Genomic DNA, 14,646 nt, shown 5'->3' with positions numbered 1-14,646 from the left:
TTCATAATGTGGCTGTTGGCATGTTTAACTTGTTCTCTGAACCTGTCAGTAAGGGTTTATATAGTAAATGAGCAATTCTAAGCAAGGCATGGCACAGAGCAATGTGTAATGACAGCTATTATCTCTCAGGTTGTGTTAACAAAATATATTGTGTATCTATTTCACTTTTAGTATTAGCTAAAATCCTTTTAAATGACAGGAAGGCCACCAGGTTAATTTTGAAACAAATTTTCTATTGTTATGATTACCAATAGCACTTAGACTTCTTTAAGCAGTTCTCTCTACAATTTACTAAGATTTCAACTTTCATAAGTATCCTAGCATTCTCACCTATTGTAATATTAGCTAGTTTGCATATTATTATTTATATGTTTATCTTCCTTTATATGCATTTTTGTCTTCACTGTTTAGCAGCTTATAATTTGCTCCACTAGTATTAATTATCTATTCTTTAGCATCTGTTATTACAGAAATAACCTTTAACCAGCATTACCAGTATTTTCATGTACTGGATTATATTTTTAATAACATGTATTGAATTTAAATGCTTATAAAGTTCACCTTAATTATCATTATGATGAAATAATTATTTCAGGCATGCTGATAGATTTCTAAGTATACCAGTTGAAAAAGTTTCTTTTTGCTGGTCCTGTATATGATATTTGCTCCTATGGTTAATAGAAAGGTTTTCTTATTACTTTAAAAGGCATTTTCAAAACTGTAGAATGCAGAATATTGCTTATCTCTGTGGCCACAGTAATATTTTAATATGAAGATATTTGAAGAAATTGCCAAACCCTGAAAGGATCCAATGAATTGATTCCCATTTCCAAAATGACAGATAATACTGTGCCAGCTGCAGAGGTTACATATGTTAAGTACATTTCAGTATTAGGGCAGTGATGGTGAACCTTTTAGGCATAGAGTGCTCAAACTGGAAGGCACACACATGCACATATCAGAGCGCCGGAAACCCAATGACCAGCTGGCCGGCAAGGCATGCGCACCTCAGAAATCTGACAACCAGCTGGCCAGTGCGCATGCGCGCCTTGGAAACCCGTCAACCAGCTGGCTGAGCTGGGGCGACAGCGTGTGTGCCCATAGAGAGGGCTCTGCATGCCACCTCTGGCACACATGCCATAGGTTCGCCATCACAGGTATAGGGAATAAATTTAATGGATAAAATGAATATGCCCAGCTTCTGGGAAAATCTATCCATGTGAGTATGTGTTGCAATTTATAAAGCAAAGAATATATATATATATGTGTGTTATGTGTGTGTGTGTGTGTGTGTGTGTGTGTGTGTGTGTGTGTGTGTGTTATTTGTTCTGATAAATAAATAAAGGGAGACTAGTATAGATCTATTTCAAGCTATTTAGCTCTCATCAGCTAGCCATACCCTTACTGGGATTCGAAGCTGATGAGAACTAAATAGCTTGAAATAGATCTATACTAGTCTCCCTTTATTTATTTATCAGCACAAATACCACACAAATATAACAAAGGCAACAGTAAAAAATATTGGGTTTCTGTCGTGATGGACTCTTGTGACGAGCCAATTGACAGATAATGGAAGCAGTTAGCTTCCTCCCATAATTGGGGCATACCAGGGGTTGTGACACACACACACACACACACACACACACACACACACACATATATATATATATCCTTATGCAATATCTGTTCAACATATGAAATATTAATTGCAAAGGTATAATGTAAGACTTACTATATCTGTTGTCTTTATAAAGTGTTCTCTTTAAACTGGTTTGTCAACTTTTAAAAACATATTTTGAATGCATTTGTACTATATGTAGCTCTTTTTTAATTGAACCATAGTTTATGAAACTAAACCATGCAACAATCACATTGGTTTGGTTTGGCATAAAAAACCCCCACATTTAGCCACAAAATTAGACAAGCACATTATAACTTAGCATGATATCCAAATTCGGTCAAGACGTTTGTCATTGGTCTTTCTACCCAAAGAAACAAGTGAAAGGATTTATACCTGTTTGCATGACCAAGATGAACTTTGAACCTGTGGTCCAGTCATCATTAGCATTACACTGTACACCACTGTGATAGCCAGCAGTAAAGTTTCTGATAAGGATTGATTGTGAAACCCCAGTGTCCTGATTGATGTCTGACCACCTTAATATACAGTATGGCTTTATTGGTTCTAGTTTAGCAGATTGTAGAAATCCAGTCAATTGTAATTTCTTCAGTAATCTTGGCAAGAAAATCAGGCTATAGAATATTGGGGAAATTAGGAGTTTAACATGCTAGAATTGTGATGTAACATATGCTATAGCAGTCCCCCAGTTAATGCCAACTTTGTTTATTGATCCAATGTGAATTTTCAAAGCACCGGAAGATTTTTTTTGAAGTACCGTACTTTAGCATGGAGTGCTTTGGCTTAGAAGTATGGAGAAATGTTTACTATCTTTCTGTCTAGCTATCTATCATTTCACAATAGCAATAGCAATAGCAGTAGACTTATATACCGCTTCATAGGCCTTTCAGGCCTCTCTAAGCGGTTTACAGAGAGTCAGCATATTGCCCCCAACAATCTGGGTCCTCATTTTACCCACCTCGGAAGGATGGAAGGCTGAGTCAACCCTGAGCCGGTGAGATTTGAACCGCTGACCTGCTGATCTAGCAGTAGCCTGCAGTGCTGCATTTAACCACTGCGCCACCTTGGCTCATGCATAAAGCCACAGAAAATAGTTGTTTCTTATTGCCATTCACAGCCACAAAATAAGCCATGATTTTGTTTTACTGACTCTATCTACATATTATGTTAAGCCCCTAACTACGGTAACTACCTGTGTGAGCCCATCCTTTTAAAGAAGAACAGGTGTAGGAACCGCTTATGTTGTTGATGGATGACATTATTAAATCCTGCAGCAGTATAGCCAGAATAGGAAAGAAAAACCAATATAAAAACTCTGGTTCTTGTTTTGGTAGCATGCAGCTTATTATTCTGATCATTTTATTGTCAACTAAGGAGCTGTATAAATGTTCTCTTCTGATCTTACCAAAATATTCTGATATGTTGATATGAACTATATTATAAGAATGTAGCTGAAATAAAATGCTGGCTGGAAAGTCTGGGAGTTATAGCTCAAACACCTGGAGTGTAGGGATTTGGGATAGACTCCCTCAGATAGAGCCAAAGATATAAAAATTAGCTTCTATGGCAGGGGTCCCCAACCCCTGGACTGCAGTCCATTTGAACTGGGCTGCACAATTGGCAGGCGAGTGGTAGGTGTTTGCACTCACATGGGTGGCGGGCATATGCAGTTGCACTCAAAGCTCCATTTAGAGCTGTGCTCACTTGCATGCCTGCCACTCACATGGAACCATCCCCTCTCCCCCAGCAGAAAGATTGGAGATCACTGCCCTATGGGATGCATCAGAAGCAGATCCTGTAAACCATTGGTGTCAAACTCTTTTAGTAGATTTTCACGGATGTAGGTATGCTGGTCTTGTTTTATTCGGGTCTTTTCCCATGTAAGATTAAGATTGTCTTGGCAACGTTTCAGCGAGGTCTCACTCGCCATCTTCAGGCTGGGTTTGGGGCTTAAAGTCCAAGCTTTAAAGTCCAGCCTTAAGATTCTATACATATACATATACATATACATACACATACACATACACATACACAGACACACACACACATACACACACACACACACACACACACACACACATACATATATTAGTTTATCTCTACTGTATGAGTATGCCCCAATTTAATTGCATCAGCTAAGTCATTTAGCACTACCGCAGCATAGACTTGAAAGGGAAGTCCAGTCACTTGTGGTGCTCCTGATCAGTTTGCACTTCCACAGTTAAGTGGTGAATTGGTACAAGACTTCTCACAAGGTGTGATCTCGGAATATTATGGTCTTTGTTGATTATGTTTATTATTATTTAGTTTTAAAATTGAATGTTTTCTATGTTTTATTGCATTTTTATTTCATTTCATTTTGTTAAATGCTTCCCAATGGCATTTTAATCTAGTCTGGGTGGCTCTCAGGAGTGCTGGGGGCTGCATGCAGTCCAAAGGCCATGTGTTTGCACTTCTGCTATAAGCAATGGAAAAATTATGAGGGTGTTTCCTTTACTAGTTCTTTTAAGCAATCCAGCTAAATTATGGTCATTAGTCATGACAGTAATTAAGCTACCATGACACCAATTAACATTTTTGGGGACCTAATATTTTTAGATTTCATTTCTGAACTATTTCAAGAATTTAGGGCAATTTTCTAATTCCAATTAAGTTGTGGGTGTTCCAGAGGGGAGGCATAGCTTGCTAATATTGGTCCTGTGAATTCTGACTAAAACTATGGAGAAAGTATGCCAACATCTGGGAAGAAGACAGGGGTATCAAAGTATACTGACAATGTTAAATTGCCTTCCCCACTGGTACCCTCCAGGTATCTTGTATTACATTGTGTTTCACTATACTCAACTATGGTCAAGATAATGGGAAGTCATAATCCAACATATCTGAACATTAGAAAAAGCTGGATTATATCTTTAAAGTGTCCACATAATGCTACTTTTATATAATTTCAATCTTTGTTCCATGTTGTACTCCTTCTGCTGTTCTTGGGTCTTTATTTCATAGTAAAGAAACAGCTTATGAACAGATGGCTTTTCTTCGCCAGTGGAAGAATGGCAAACATCCAAATGCAAGATTTAGGATTTCTTAGCCACTCAGTTATGCATTTTGTTTATCATCCTGGATTGCCTTTGCAAGAAGAAGTGTAGTGGTCTCACAGATGCATTTGCACACCTAGGCATAGCTTTTCAAGACAGCAGATGGTGTTGTTTCTGGAGCAATGAGTCTTAAGCCCATCCAGCATTCATCTTTGTAGAATATTGCAGTCTGTAGCAGACATGCAGAACCATTGTTGCCTTTTCCCTTTATATATTATTAAAAACCTTCTAGTGTTGTTCTGAGAGTTGTGTGTACTATTAGAATAAAGTGTCATAGCTAATATGAAGTGTGCTTTTAAGTAACGATACGTGAAAGATATTCACTATAATGGATGTTATTGTCTTATTTAAGGTTATTCGTTCATGCCATGCTTTATAGGTCTTGTTGTGAAACCTGGAACCATGTATACCTAGATGATATTCACATCCACTGCTTAAGTGTAATTTAATTAAGGGGTTGATAGATAAATAAGTTATCGAGATTAATATTGGGATGATTTGGATTCTAACTACAGGTAGTAAGCCTAAAATATTTGTAATAAGAAGTGAATAGGAAAGCAGCCATCTGGAAGTCTTTCCTCCTATTTTTGGACCAGTTGCTGAAAATCCTGGTCCTCCAGATGTTGCTGAGCTAGAATTCCTAGGGTCCTTCACAAATGGCAATATTGACTGAGCTGCTGAGAGTTTGGCAGATCCTACATTTCCTATTCCTGCCACAGATCACATACCTGGCTGTAGTTTCTTATTTAAGAGCTCAGTCAGCATTATTGCACATGTTTTCAGGCAGGTGGTCTAGTTTTTGTTCTCTCCAAGGTTGGAGATACAATAACCTCCATCCTTGGAGAGAGCAAAACTTCCAAAGTTAGGGAAGACTTCTCCTTGAGATTCTATAGAACTTCAACTAACAAATACCAGTATGTAGTACATGTAGCATAACCTGAATCACCAGGCTATTTGATTCAGTGCAAGGCAGCTTCATGTATTCGTTTAAAATCAGAAGGACAATTCTTTAATAGAACTGAATGCTTCTGTTAAGCAGAATCTGGAACTTCAGCTTACATTCATTCCCCAAGAGAAATTATGATAGAAGTGTAATAATTTATTTAATTAAGTTTTATGGAATAGCATTCCTTGTTATAACAGTATGTTTTAAATAGAAGAAGGATTAGGAAGACTTTTGTCTATTAGGAATGGGGCCAAAAACAAGTAGCATGTGAATAGCTCAGAGTGCAGATCTGGATCTGGTTGCTGCTCTGGACAGAAAACTCTTGTGTGTTGATCCATTCAGAGCCTGAAGCAATATGAGAGAAATTGTATTTCAGCTGTAAATTGAAATAGGCCAGATGAGAACTGCAAAAAAGAATCTAATATTTAGTTATTCTGTTTTTTTCAAGAAATGAATTTTCTCCAACAACATAACCACTCTTCATCACTTGAATTTCACGTGACACATCTGGAATCTGTTGGTCTGGAATGGAATTTAAAGGTTATCTTGCATAGGGAAACAAAATCAATATTGGCTGATATAAATAGAATATTACAGTGCTTTTAAAAATAAAAGCAAACCATCAGGGAGTATGAATAGAAAGCTGTGAAAATCTGGTGTGTTGTGTTACTGTTCAACAAACTGAGCAGCCCAGTAAGTGTGTTAGATTCAGACTGAATACATTTTTGCTGGGAAAAAATGTGATTAAGTGCACCTAACTCATGCCCAAGAATTTTGATTTAGCTATCTGATTAACTTAAAACAACCTCTTTATTTGTTGTGAGGTGCTTGCACATTTTTTAAAACATTGTTTTTACATTCACTTGTATATCTGTTCCTTGCCTGAAACCCACAAACACACATACACACTTATACAAATATGAATCTATGAATGATTGAATGAACCAAGGTTGATTCTTATACTTGGAAAATCTGCAACACTTGTGGAAGCAGATTGCTGTATTTTTTCCCCCTTCCAAAATTTTAAACTCTGTTAATCTGGAACGTTCCATTTTTCAGCAACCTGTTTTATCAATAATACATAATTATGGGTATTTCTCTACCTGACATGACCCTGAAACCTTCATAATGAAAAACAAATTAATACATTGAAATCCCATAGTAAAACCATATGTTTGGTAGATAATGTGACAATAGGGGTGTCTTTTAAAAAGGACAGAAGAAGGTTGCAGTTTAAAGTAGTGGATGCTTGTCTATGTATGATACTTTCCTCCATGTACAAGGACAGTCACATTTGTTCTGTTCAAGTTGTTTATCAAATTCCTCTACTTCCCCCCCCCCCACTGGAATTCTAAATTTAATATTGTTGCAAACAGAAAAACAAGAAAAAGAAAAGGAAAGCATTTAATATGGAAATGCAATATGATAACATTGATATGTCATACGCTATGCTTCCTCCAGTTCCCAATTCCATTTTATAAATGGATTTTCATGTCTTCATGTACATTTAAATTATACGATGGTTGGTTCTTGGTTTCTAAGTTCCACATTGCAATTAGTGTTCATACACATCATATAAAGAAAAATGGATAATATTTGCAAGAACAAGTCCAGGAATCTGATACTAAATAAAACATGGATTATTATTAATCTACTTCTTCTGAATCATTACATTTTTAGTTCAGTTGAGAGAATTAGTATATGAAGATGGTAGATTTGGATTCTGATGATTTTAGTGAATTTACTGTAAGTTTGATTAAGACAGGACACAACCTTGCATTCTGCATTTAATTTTATTTTTCTTGCCAAGTGTGCTTCCATCCAAGAGGTGTTTTTTTTCTCAGAATTTTTTTTAATGTAAAATGATTTGAAAGCAGCCTCATCCTAATATACTGCAAATAACTAATCCACAATGTTCATTGCCTAATCAACACTAAGGTATAGAAAAGGTGCTACAAACAGAAATGTTTTGGATTAAATGTCTCATTTTAGGATACTAAAGCCTCACTTAAAATAAAGGATGCCCAAGTATGGCCATGGTAGAGGCAAATAGGATTTATCAAAAGGACTTTGTACATGGCCAAGTAAAGCTACTTGAAAAACATAGCATATTTTTTAAAGAAAATAGAAAAACAAATAACACTCAAAATCATGCAGTTACAATCTATTTGACCCTACTCATTCGTGGAAAGATTATTCTATCAAATTACAAAAAATAAGATTTTTTTTAAAAAAAATCTGATTATTGTGTGAATAATCATTAGTTTACTAATGTAAACTAATAAGAGGCCCATGATCCTGAATCTTTTTATACCTGATTGGTAGCCATTTATTGAGGTAATGTTCACCTTTTAGTCTTATTCATTCTTATGTTAGCTTATTTTTTAAATTTATTCTGCTTTGAATAGGGAAAAGAGAATCCTAGAGGATGGAATTAGGAAAACATTAATTCTTTATTTTGAATGAGAAAAAAAGAGTAATAAAAAGAATCATTTTCCAAGCTTGAATTTACACTTGTTGCCTTTTACTTAATCCATTTAAAGTCAATGTTTAAATCTCAAAAGCAACACATTGGATATTTGGAGGAGGCTATTGAAACTGTAATATATCCTTGGCATGTGATTAGCAGCAAACAACCCCAAGTTCTTGCATGCGTGATTTTTCCCCCCTCTTGTGCTGCTAATACATGAATTATAACTACACGAGATTTGCCATTGACTGGCTGGGAAATTGTCGGAGTAGAAGTCTACGTATCCTCAAATTGTCAAGGCTGAAAAAGACTTCTCTAAGTTCTACTTCATGCAAATGAGTTTATAAACCTACATTCTTTTGAGGTACATGAAACAGGCCAAAGTTGAATGTTACCTTATTACAGAAAAAGAATGAGTCATCCAAAATTCTTCACATTAGCTCCCAATAGAGAGAACGCACAAGCAAATCTAATTCCATGTTGGACTACCACTGAATGTAATCCAGCTCCCCTCAATAACCCAAAGGAAACACAAGCCTACCAAACCTGAGTTGTTATTCTAGCATGCTCCAAGCACAAAAGATTGCTCGTGGAAACTAGCTTGCATTGTAGCAATGGCATATTCAACAACTTTTTTTTTCTGTGTTTAATTCATACCGTCTGATTCAAATGAAAAGTATCATTAAAGAAGGACTCGCTAAGTTGGGTTATCAGTCTGCTAGCAGTTATTTTGCTCAGCTAAAGGGCTGAATAACGAGTAGGAGCTTTCTGCACATACCAACTTTTTCATGTGGAACTCAGAAAGAACAAAAGCCAGGATCCGATTGATCTGGGCAGATCTACTTTCAAGTTGAGAAAGGTTGTCAGGCTAGATTACGAGGAAGCTCAGGAGGTATTCCAGTATGGTAATCAGAGTTGCATTTGGAGACTGGCTATGTTTAGTTAATCTGTTCAGAACAGTGAAAAAGGCATGGTTTTTAGCAAACTGTTCTTTTCAAATTGTTTGGAACATAAACTTGAATGATGCCTTCAGTCTCACTAAACCATATCGTATGCTGATGCTCAATTCCAAGAGGTGTTTTTCACAACTATTTAGTTTTCCTTAGAATTTTGGGTGGATCCAATTATTGGGGTATTTACTAGGGCTTGGTTTAAGTAATGTGTAAATTCAAATGGTTGTAATGTATTCAGTGATGCATTGTTAAAGAAATCATGGCTTAGGGTGATATGTCAACCATGAGCTATGACTTTGATGCTGGAATGCACATGAATATCTGAAATTAACAGTGGTGATGAAAAAAATGATTTGAGCAGTGACATCATGGTACAAACCTCACCTTTATATAGTGCTTCTCAGTATTAGAAACAACAGGTACATAAATCACTGGTTTGCATTGTAATGGCCTAATACACATTTTGTCATCTGTTCCATCCCCACATTCTGGGCCCTCAAGTGGTCCTGACTTTTTTCATTTTTACTTATTTAACATCAAGATTGTGTTTGGTTGTTTTATAGATCATGACACACCCTGTTCCAATGAATATCTTGTGACTTTTATAAATTCTTAGGATGACTTCACCTGTTATCCAGACACAAGCTTAGATTCTTCATCAGGTTCACATTCAGTAGAGTGGCTAGCTAATTATGGTTTTCAAACCAAGACAAAATGACATTAAACTTTACCCCATTCACACTTTCCATTTCTATTTTTACATTTTTAATATGGACATAAGCAGATTCAACTAGAAACTCCTTGTCCAGATTTCTACATTTCTAAAATGGCTTTTATATATGTGTGTGTGTGTATGTGTTTGAACAGTATGTTTGTGAGTGTGTGAGTGTGTGTGTGTGTGTGTGTGTGTGTGTATGTATGTATGTATGTGTGTGTATATATATATATAAACAGCATATGAAACTGTTTTGATCGTTCTACATCTTGCAAGAAGATGTAATGGTAGAAAAAATAGTCAATAATTTTTAATCCTCCACTGCTATCAATAATTTAAAATGTATTTGTCTAGGCCTATGCATTATATTTCTACTTTCAATATTGGATGCCATATGACCAAAGTCGTTATACATATTCCATGTGTCTCTATAATTATGTGTGTGTGTATGGATGGCTTTTTTTAAAGCACTTATGCATTTCATATTCATCAAAAGTGCTTCCCAAACTTTAAGACTTTTAATTGCCATGGGATCTATTAGGGCTGAATACCCTGTAACTGTGACTCAGAAATTGAATCTTATATTAAGAATTAACATAGTATTTCAAAAAATTGGAATACTTTAATAATAGATATTATTAAGGCATTCCAATTTTTTCAGTCTTCAGAAGCCTGAACAAAAATGTGAATGCTTCAAGAAATCATTAAAATTAATGTTCAAAACAGGGGTGTCTCTATATTGCTATATGTTGAGAATTTAGAGGTATCTCTTCTGTCCTCTGCCTTCTCCAATATATGTACCCATGTTCCTAATGCCTTGTACATCTCTACCTGAGTCAATACTTCTGTCATTTTCCCCATCCTGATTTATTCATAACACTCGATAAATTTTGCAAGCTTTTTGCCAAACATTTTTCCCTACCGATGTGAAATGCAGGTCAGGCTTGCATAAACATCCTTTATTTTGGTCTAGGAATTTCTTGACAGCAATACCTTAGCCATTTCTTGACAGCATCCATGACAGCATACTTGCCACTTTCCATCAATGAGTAGGATAAATGAAGAACCTATTGGTGATGTCATCTGTTTCATCTCCCTACGGGGGCTTTTTGGTTGCTTGTCACCCCCTGAAGTATTTATCCTTTTGTGGCAATTTCATTTCTCCCTGTATTTGTGTACATATCAGTGAAGAAATGCACAGGAATCATTCTGCTCGATCAACCTTGGTCTCTCCACCATATCCTAGATTCATCTTCAAAAGGATGGCACACTTCTTAAGATGTCTTGTTTGGTTATACAGATGCACACAGTAATGAACCTTTTATCTCCATCACTATTTGCTTTTCTACTCAATGGATAACTTTGATTTCCTTGATCTCTATGGAGTAAAGGATCCTTTCCTCCCTTCTGAAGTTGTTGGGATGACAAAACTATCTTAAATGATTGAGAGTCATTTTCCATGTCCAGTCTCTGATGGGTCTTGAAGAAAAAAAGCTATTCTCAATATACAATAGCAGAGGTTGGAAGGGACCTTGGAGGTCTTCTAGTCTACCCCCTGCCTAGGCAGGAAACCCTATACCATTTCAGACAAATGGCTATCCAACATCTTCTTAAAGACTTCCAGTGTTGGGGCATTCACAACTTCTGGAGGCAGTCCTTTCTTCTTACCAAGGAAAGAAACTTGCATATGCAGCAGATATAATTAATATACTTTTCTGATTAGAAGACAAACATAGTACACATTGGGCAGGTCATCACTACTGATGCCTTGGTGAGTAGGTTTACAGGAGGATGAGTACACACCATTGTTCCTTCTCTGTTGAATTCTGTTAAAAAAATCTCTTCCCTTCCTGTGTACTGTCCTGGGTTGTTCATTATGGTTGTGATCTCCTAAATGCCTTTCCTCCTTTTGAAGTATGCTGACTGAAATTCATTTGTGACATACAGGCAGTGCTCAATTTACAATCACACTGCAACCTGGAATTTCGGTTGTAGGTGATTGTACTCATAAGTGCTATTCTCCACATAAGTGCTACTCTCCAATTTTACAACTGTTATAACTGTTTTACAACAATCATAAAGCAACTCACTAAGGAAATCATGTGGACATTAAGCAAACCATAGGGTTGTTAAGCAAATCCAATATATCCAATGGATGATCTTTTTTTGCTGCTTTCTGCCACAAAATGTCACAAATCATGTTCACACAACCACAGGATGCTGCAACTGGTTGTAAATATGAGTCAGTTGCCAAGTCCCCAAAATACAATCATGTAGTATGTATGAGTAAGAGAGCCGAGGTGACGCAGTGGTTAGAGTGCAGCACTGCAGGCTACTTCAACTGACTGTTCGCTGCAGTTCGGCTGTTCAAATTTCACCGGCTCAGGGTTGACTCAGCCTTTCATCCTTCTGAGGTGGGTAAAATGAGGACCCAGATTGTTGGGGGTGATATGCTGACTCTGTAAACCGCTTAGAGAGGGCTGAAAGCCCTATGAAGTGGAATATAAGTCTAACTGCTATTGCTATTGCTATTGCTATGAGTGTGGCTGTTGTAAATTGAAGGACAGGTCATAAGTAGTTTTTCTCAATGTCATAACTTTGAATGATCATTAAGTAACCGGTTAGAAATCAAGGTCTACCTGTATCTAATTGGATACTAACAGCCCCATCTATATCTGATATATTTTAGATATATTGGGTAATCACCATTATGTGTAATTATGAGCCAATTTGATAACCTGGAAAGTCTTAAAAATCTGAAGAACAGGTCGTGAGTAGCATCTTAATATTTGCTCTCCTAACATTGACATTTGGATACATGAATATTCTTAGAAGGAAGCCTTTCATTTACTCTGTAAAATGTATTGTACCAAACTGGCTTCAATGAATCATGAAACTAAACAATGCAAACTGTTTATGCTGTTGCGGAGGTCCTGTTTGATCAGAATCCCCATGGATACATCAGCTTAATGAGTGTATGTTCAAGGAACCAAATCTCTTTATTAGCGAGTTAGGGCACATGTTGAAAAACTGCTGCCTGGCAACATGATTCCTGAGCACCTCCTGGGAATTTTATGTTCCAATTACTGCTGCAGATGGAAGAGTTTGGACATTTCATAATGGCTGTTTTGATGTTTCAAACAGGCCCCAGAAATAGCCAACTAAAATCTCCTTCATGAAAGTCTTCTCGTTTTCTGAGGAAGACTACATCTTTAAGGCTTTCCATGGCAGAAAAAAGGTGAAAAGAAAGGGGAATGTGGCAAAAATAAAAGTATGAATGAGATAATGGAGATAGCAAAGCTGATAACCAGGTCGTATAAGCAATGAATTTTTAAAAATGTGCATATTTAGCCTATAGGAAATAATGTTAAGGGGAGAAACAACAGTGGTCACCAAATGCTTCCAAAATAAGGTTAAAAAAAACCTGAACATTAAAAGGATCAGCCAATTAACCGTGAGAGGTATTTAAACCATGGCTGGATGATCCTTTATCACAGAGGTGTCAAATTCATGTTGTCATGTGATGTGTTGAGACTTTCCCCCCCTTCGCTAAACCGGCATGGATATGGCCAAAGGGTGACACATCCGGCTCATGGCCCGGGAGTTTGACAGCCCTGCTTTATCATCACTACTGCATAGAACAGAAGTTGATCTCCATCCATAGTCTGTCTTCATGATTCTGTACTTGTTATATAATTCTATTGATATGGAATATTTTGTAGAAGCCAGATACACATGCAATCCTTCCATAATTGTTTGTCCTCTCTGTTGAAAGTCTTTATCTGAGTAAATACATAAGAAAGACAGGTAAGGAGCTGTAATGCAGCCTGTTTTAGATCTCCAGTTTTTCTAGAGAATGGAATACACGTCACAAAGATGATTTTGATTCCAGCACTATGGTCAGGTAGTGATAGTCAAAAGCACCATGTACAGTTTTAGTGGATGTGCTAACTATGTCCTTTCTTAGAAGAAATGAACCTGTTTCTGCTCATCCTTATCTGAACCACCTATACAATATACACAAATACCTTGTATAATTGAGCATTTCTTGAAGACTGCCTGGAAATTATGGAATACATGTGGGTGTATTTGTGTGAGAGTGTGTATACATGCCCTCATAAGTGCATGCCAGGGTCTATCACATTAGACAGTATTAGAGGTACAGAATATGCAGAGAGCCCTCTTAGACAGTCCAGCACATAGTAGTAGGATGTAAGATGCAAACAAGAATAGCATACACTGAATTGGATATTCAAACAGCTGGCATACCTACAGGAACATCTGTAGGGTAGATCCTTCCCAGTCCAGATGGGAGATTCCACAGTAAGTTAGAGCGAATAATTGGGATAAGATTCTGTGGGTCTTCCAGATTCAGATGGACAGGCAGATATTGGCCAATCAACCAGATGCCTCAGGAGTAGATAAGAACCAGAAGACAACAGTGGTGATAGATTTAGGGTGTCAGCAACATCAGGGAGAAGGAATATCAAGAGCTGGAGAAATTTGAGGGCTTGAAGAAAGAACGAGAGAGGATATGGAAAACAAAGTGGACCCCATGGTGGTAGGAGCATTTTAGACTGTGACTCCTAACCTGGGAGAAGGGCTCTAACAGATACCAGGATGTGGGAGTCTCACTCATGTAAAGAGATATACCCAAAGTTGTCGAAGTGTGAGTTTCACAAGACCTCACTAGATTACTTGGGTTATCGCATCTCCAATGAGGGGATTGAAATGGATCCAGGAAAAGTGAAAGCTGTGTTAGACTGGAAGTTTCATCATACCTTGTATTTCTAATCCAATTTAATCATCAAAACTGTAGATCACAATT

General features: G+C 36.9%; 1 protein-coding gene across 1 annotated transcript in view; it reads left to right on the top strand.

Annotated features, from left to right (window-relative positions):
• CLMN (calmin) overlaps positions 1-14,646 on the top strand; it is an 80,727-nt gene that overhangs the window by 9,527 nt on the left and 56,554 nt on the right. The window lies entirely within an intron of this gene.

This window comes from Thamnophis sirtalis, unplaced genomic scaffold (genome assembly GCF_051295495.1).
Source record: "Thamnophis sirtalis isolate CommonGarterSnake01/CBP01778 unplaced genomic scaffold, rThaSir2_p1.2 scaffold_1, whole genome shotgun sequence".
Classification (NCBI taxonomy): domain Eukaryota; kingdom Metazoa; phylum Chordata; class Lepidosauria; order Squamata; family Natricidae; genus Thamnophis; species Thamnophis sirtalis.
This window is presented reverse-complemented; position numbering and strand designations above follow the sequence as displayed.